Source organism: Biomphalaria glabrata, chromosome 6, assembly GCF_947242115.1.
Source record: "Biomphalaria glabrata chromosome 6, xgBioGlab47.1, whole genome shotgun sequence".
NCBI lineage: Eukaryota > Metazoa > Mollusca > Gastropoda > Planorbidae > Biomphalaria > Biomphalaria glabrata.
Genome location: NC_074716.1, coordinates 39,049,029 through 39,056,323, shown reverse-complemented (window position 1 = coordinate 39,056,323; position 7,295 = coordinate 39,049,029). Strand labels below are relative to the sequence as shown.

The window sequence follows — 7,295 nt, the reverse complement described above, 5'->3', positions numbered from 1 at the left end:
TGTGGGACATATGGAGTGATCAGTTCACTAAGATACAAGGACATTTCTTTATTGTAGACACTGAGTGTGCTCATTTCTTGCTTTCACTGGAAGCCAATGGAGTGTGCGCAAGCGAGCAGTTACACTATCTCGTCTTGTTTTCCGAAGGACTATTCTATGGCTGCCTGGTCGTGCGGTTTGCGCGCTGGACTGTCGTTCAGATTTATCGATGGTCCAGAGTTCAAACCCTGCCCGCTCCCATCCCCCGTCGTCCTGCTGAAGGTTTGGACTAGGAAGTAATTATCTTCAACTCTGAAGGAATATCCAAAACATGTAAAACAAACAAAACATTGTTCTGAATTCGCTGCAGTTTGGGAGCGTAAATCTCTTCACGTCTATCTCTCACGTCTATTAACAAACCATATCTAAAAATGTTCTTTATTTGTGTCAGATAGTTACTGCTCTTTATTTCATGTTTATTTCCCATTGACAAAAAATCTCCTTCAATGATTCCATAGGCGGTCAAGAGTGTCTCAAGGGAAGGAAGTATAAATAAGTTCATCATTAGATGTGGCATGAGAAAACAGTTTTAGTACATAAATGAGAAAACTCGTTGACCCTCTTGATCAATAACACTTGGCAGATTCGGATTTATGACAGTGCAATACTATTGCAGCAACCTAGGGCCTCATCATAATAGGGGGCCTCTGCCTTTCAATTATCTATTATAAAATAGGCATATTAATTATGAGAAAATATAAGGGAAATTAGTTTAAAGGTACATGTAAGGATACCCTGTTTCTATCTTGCAAATACGACTTGCTTTTTGATGTATTGCATTTGGGCCCTATAGCAAAACTTGAACAGAGGGGTAAGGGCCAACACAACAATCCTGCCTGGTGTGCACCGCGTGGCTACCCATCACTAGCACACAGTGAATACAATTTTAATGGAAAAATGTTGATCTATATTAGGTAATGATTTATCTGAATAGTTGTATCTGATCCCAAGCTTGGAATGTAGCTTCTGTTATATAAAAACACACACTATCTCATTTAGCCTTTCTTTACTATTAAAACGGCGGTGGGAGGGGGGGGGGCAACAGCTTCAGGTATGACTCACACAAGATGTGCAAAGCAAAGTTGCAGTAGATAACAAAGCTTTCTCAGAGGCAGGCTTGAATTGGTATCTCCCCTCCCACCAAGACCCCTTACCCCAAACACACGCACAATCCCTGTAACACTTTTACCTTTTGTCTTTCACTTTGTTGTCACTTCCTGCAGGGTGTCACTCGGTTCTGTGCGCAACTCTAGCACCCCTATCGACATCACAGGGTTTTAGCACAGATTAGATAATAGCAATACAATTAAAATATATATTGAGCAAATTACTATTTACAGTAATTGATTGTATACTTTTAATGATTTAACAAAATGAACTACGCAGAAACATTCCGGACTCGGTGATAATTAACTGTTGACAGTTTGAGAGATGACTGAACATCAGGTGCTTCGTGGGACATCTGCTGTCAATCAAAGGGCATGAACTTTTGTTTTCTTTAAACAACAAAAATACTATGACCCAGACGTTATAAACGGCCTTTCTAAGTCATTAAATATTTAGGTCACTAAAAATAACTTCCAGAATGTACATTTTTATTTTAAAAAATTAATAGTCCATAGTTCATACGTAACAAGCACATTTTTCCCCAGGTATTTATCAATAAAGTAAATAAAGTAAAATACTCCTTTCAACCCTTTAGCTCTAAAGGGCGGGTGATTAGCGGTCAACTGTTTCTATGGTCGATAGTTACGAGGATGTCATATGGCCAGCACAACGACCAACCTTTGCTTTCCCCTATCTAAATTCAGGTGTCCATTAGAGTTGTGCGTCCTAAAAATGCCAAAATTAAAGATCCCAGTCTTCTAGATTTGAACCGGGGACCTCTCGGTTTGGAAGCCAAGCTCCCTCGGCTATCATGCCCCATGCAGTGTCATAAATCATTAGGATTTCTTTTTTATTTTGACAGACACTACGTACAGAGTTAAGCCTGCAAGTGTCAAGATGATACTGACACACAACAAGAAATAAGCCTAAAAATAGTTTTTAATAAATTCTTACTTTATGAAGCTGGTGGAGGTCTGTGATTTCTCGATCTTTTCGGATTGGTTCTGATTAGATCAAATCCCAATCGAAATGGATCTGATCGAATCGGATTCCGATCTGAGTCGGATTGGATTGGATTAGACCGATTCGGATCGGATCCACATCGCATTGTATAAGATCAGATTGAATCGAATCCTGATCGGAAATGATAGAAAAAAGTATCTGATGGACTGCTATATTTGGAAACTCCCGATCAATTTCAGTAGGCTTTAAGAGTTTTGTCGTCGTGTGTAGTATGTAGATCTAGGGAACAGAGTCTATGTGAGAGAGGCCATACCTTCATGACAGTGACATTACCAGAGCAAAGCTTGTCAGATTCAAGATGAAACAAAAGAATAACTAAAATCCACGGAAAGAAAAACTATAGGCCTAGGTCTTTGTGCTGACCACATGGCTGCCTGGTAGTACACTACTCCTTCCAGACCTAGCGATCAATAGGACAGATGAGGTAAAGATCATCTGTTTCTATGCTCAGGGGTTTGTGAGGGCCAACACGACCAACCGCCTTTACTTTTCACAACTAATGTTGGGTACCCATTAGAGCTGGGTGGACTCAGTGACTTCAATGAGATTCGAACCTCTGATCACTTGGATGGGAAGCCAAACGCTTTACCACTTAGCCAACACATCCGCTCATAGCTGCCAGGTCATGTCACTCAAATGGCCTGCGATTTGGAATGTTGCCGCGTCAGCCGCGATAACCACGCTCCCAAACTCCGCCAAATTCCTTCCCATGTCGCCCTGCACGTTTGAACTTCATTTCTAAAGATTTTTTTTTTAATTTCCTGTACTGTTGGTCAGAGAAATGGGTTCTTATATCATCATTTGCCTCCACAGCTACTGGCCGCAAGTGAGCCTTTACCTTTACCTATCCCTTAGTCTGTCGGACCATGCAAGATTTGTCGACCGTCTTTCTCCCTTCCTCTCTGTCTATTGGCTTAATTAGAACCTCTTTCAATGGTAGTCTCGCCCATTCTTTATGCTGTCCTCCCATCACTTTCTCTTTCTCTGTCTACCTCTTCTTCTTTTTCCTTGTATTGTTCCCTGAAGGAAGGTCTTTGCGAGCCCCGAAGACCTTGTAATATGGCCATAGAGATTGCCAAAGCCAGGGAATAATATTATGTGTCTCTTGATCAGAGCCTGTTCCAAAACCTATGAAAAATTTGTAAAAGTACCATTAGAGCATGAAACCGATTGCCTGAATCAGACAGAAAAACAAATGAATGAACATAATTTAAGTATCTAATTTACATGCACAAACTGGATAAACAGTGCACGTGGAAACGAGTACGACGTAACAATCTTCTTTTTTAAACGATTTATAGAATTAGATTTATATGAGATAACCAAAAGGTAGGCCTATCCCTCGGTGTGCCAGAGGCTTGTACAAAACAACTGCTCGCCATGCTGGCAACTCAATTCAGCGCTTATTGTAAATAAAATTTAATTGAAAACCTGTTCCTCTAACATCACACTACCCTCCCCCACGACTCAATAGAGAGAGAGAGATCATTGACTTCTTTGTTTTAAAATGCACAGATATTTATATTTAACAGTCAGCGTCTACGTGTATGTAGAAAACAGCTATATTAAACTAATTATATTCTGTCTGTAGTGTATGTAGAAAACAGCTATATTAAACTAATTATATTCTGTCTGTAGTGTATGTAGAAAACAGCTATATTAAAATAATTATATTCTGTCAGTAGTGTATGGTTTGATCGTAATCAAAGTAAAGTTGAACCACTCTCACACACACACAAAAAGTAATAGCAGAGCGTGGTTTCGATCCACGGACCTCTGGGTTATGGGCCCAGCACGCTTCCGCTGCGCCACTCTGCTTACAATGTGAAAATATGGCCTATGCCAATGCTTTATTTTGATTAAAGAAATCCCCCTACGTCCCTCCCTCTTTCAGGAGAAGTCAGGCTCGTCCCTTTGGAGCGGCAGCCAATTTTCTAAGTCAATCTAGCACACTCGCAGCCTATGGCCTATATGAATTTTTTCTCTAAGAAAACACATTATTCCTTAAATATAACTACTAAAAAAAAACAACTGACATTGTCAAAATCTAGATATGCCTGCACTTACAGACTGTATAACAATATACCGTAGAAAAGGAGTTCCACTACATTTGATTGAAAGAATGTTAGATATAGGCTTAATAGACTAAGCTGCAAAAGGATTTAAAAAAAAAGGATCCTGTGTGTGTGTTGGCCTGTATAGGTGAAAGAGTGAAATGGGGAGGAAAGGGGGGATGGGATCCAAGTGGTTGAAGCAGTACTTCTTGAAAATTCCATTAAAGAGTTACTTGGGTGAATGAAAAAAAGGTTCAGAAACACTGCAGTAGAAATATGCTCAGATTCGATTTCCTGATGGAATCGACGAACCTTATCACAAATTGCTTTTTTTACACATTGCCGGCATTTAGATCTAGACTGTGGGAATATTAAATTCTCTCCCTTCCTGTAAAACAGCGGTTCTCAACCTTTTAAGCTCGGCGACCCCTTTTTACAATCCCCCCACTCAGCCGCGACCACACACACACACACACACACACATACAGCAATAGAAGAGTAGACAATACCAATCCATATTTTCGATGGCAAATGGTCAATCGACACCCTAGGGGGTCGCGACCCACAGGTTGAGAACCCCTGCAGTATAATTTAAAGGTGTTTTTTTACCCCTCTTCCTATCGTGTAATATTTTTCTCATTTTACGGAAAGCAACCGCTACTCCTGTTGAAAGAGAACATTATTAGATTTATAAACGAACAACAAAGCCAAAGTCTCACTTCCCTCCTGTCAAGAGGTTCTGGTTTTGTTTTTTTCTACTCTTCCCTCATTTCTTCACTCTTTAGTCTTGAAGCTCTTAACTCTTGAAACAATCATATGACTCGTGTGTTTACAAATATATTAACTGTATGTGAAACTATATACCAGTGCTGTGTTGCACAGTAAGATCTAGTTGAGAACTCCCACTATCAAAGACCAAGCTGCAAACAAACTTTCCGTGGGTTGGTTGCCTTCTTTCAAACTGTATCGATCTTTCATCCCCGAGTCAGAGAGTTGATACTAAATATAGAATGTGAGTTATTCAACACTCGCTCTCTGCTACATTATAAGTTCACCCGTTCACATTTCTGTTTCAATAAATTCTAGATGTGGAGCTTCTTCACATTACGTTCACGTCTAACGTTACATCGCATTTGTTGTGTGTTTATTTATGTCTCAACATTAACAAGTCTAGGCTATTTTTAGCGACTTATTATTTTACAAATTAAAATATTCACCACAGAGAGAGAGAGAGAGAGAGAAAGAGGGGGGGGGGGAGGAGAGAGAGGGTGAGAGAGAGAAAGAATAGGGAAGAGGCTTTCTTTCATGTCTTCTAAGGGAGTAATCTCAGCGTGTTTGTTTACTAATGGGAGTTTCTGATACTGGGAGAGAGAGAGATAAGGAGGAAGGGGGAAAGAAAAAAAAGATAGAAAGAAGAGATAGAGAGAGGGAAGATAGGAAGCAAGATTCCAATGTTCTTAATTTTTAATTTACGAGACCTTCACAATTTAAATTAATTTATGGGAAAACGGAAGTAAATTATCTCCCTTTCAGCAGCACTCCGAGTAGGCCTACTGCATTTAATGGTAACTCTTGAAACAATGTTTGTAAAATGTTTGATATGTTTCGGATGTTCCTTCGGAGTTGAAGATAATTACTTCCTAGTCCAAACCTCCCGCAGGATGACGGGAGATGGGAGCGGGCAGGGTTTGAACCCTGGACCATCTATAAATCTGAACGACAGTCCAACGCGCAAACCGCACGACCAGGCAGCCATCCTATAATGTATAAGTTAAGCCTACTTGAAGTCGCTTAGGAAGTTGAATGTTCGCGTATTTTTGTGTCTGTGTGCGTGTTACTATGTATAGCCCATTTATTTATGTCTATGGTATAGCCTAGAAAGTTCTTTTGTATTTAATCAAAGCCATTTAGATTGGTGAATTAATTTAATAATGCTAAGATATTTTTGAAACAAAACCGTGCATTACAATTAATCTACAAATCATTGAACCTAAATGAAAAAGCAGATTTGGCCGTTCGTCTGAATTTCGTCACAATGGTCCCGGGTTCAATTTCCGCCCGCCACACCCCAAAGCGTCCAACGGGATATTTAGAATAGAATGTATATCTAGTATAATTTACTTTCATTGCTGAAGGAATGTGTGAAATCTATTAAGTCCAAACAAAAGACTTATATATAGAATATATACTAGTAACTAGTCCAAACATTAGTGTAAATTTGCCAGGTCAAAAATAAATCTGAAGGCCAATTTTGAGTAGCCTAATTATTAGCTTCAAAAGGATATTATTAATGTTCTCGCTTAAGATATTGGTCCCCATTTTTTTTCTTTTTAAAAGCCTAATACATTTGAATACTAAACTTGTTTTAAGATCTCAACTTCTAAAGACTTTGTGCACACGATGCAAACTTATTATTTTTATTACATGTTTACAGAGGATCGAGTACAACTTTTACACCTTTTTTTTCGAGCAAGTTTAATTAAAGGGACAGTGAAATTACATTTTAGTTTTTGATATTTTAGCGTGACGATATTCTTGGCTAAGAATTTAATTAGTTCATTAATAGGAAAATGTTCTAAGTACATTTATGTTATCTTATCTTATATTATACAGGCGTTACTTTAAAAAAAGAAGATAATTACGTCCTAGCGTCATGCATTTATTCATGCATATTAACCAGTGACCTAAATTCTGACAAGTCACTGGTTTTCCTGGATAGCTCAGGCAATCCATTCCATGCTCTATTAGCACTAGGGAAGAAGAAGCCTTTGTACACATTTGTCCTAGCATATGGAACGAGGAACGTGCCTTTATCTTTGTGTCTTTCTGAGTATTTTATTATATTTTGTTTTTGTAGTATAAGAGTTTAAACTCTTTCAACAAATTCTATTTAAAATATTACATTGGATGACATGAATGTTGTAGCGAGCAAGCGATGCAGCTTTTGGAGTTCTAGCTTCTAGAAAGTGTGATAGGATGAAAATGAAAATTGAAAAAAAAAAAAAAAAAAAAGGAACATTAGAAAGAGTTCTCGCCTTTTCCATTTTTTTTTTTAAATATAATAAAAACAAA

The 7,295-nt window shown here is 38.5% G+C and overlaps 1 non-coding gene across 1 annotated transcript; it reads right to left on the bottom strand.

Moving 5' to 3' along the window:
• Window positions 1-3,915: 3,915 nt before the first annotated feature.
• Trnam-cau (transfer RNA methionine (anticodon CAU)) lies at window positions 3,916-3,987 on the bottom strand. The gene has a single exon. It is a non-coding gene; the product is annotated as a tRNA-Met (tRNA).
• Between the last annotated feature and the right edge of the window lie 3,308 nt (window positions 3,988-7,295).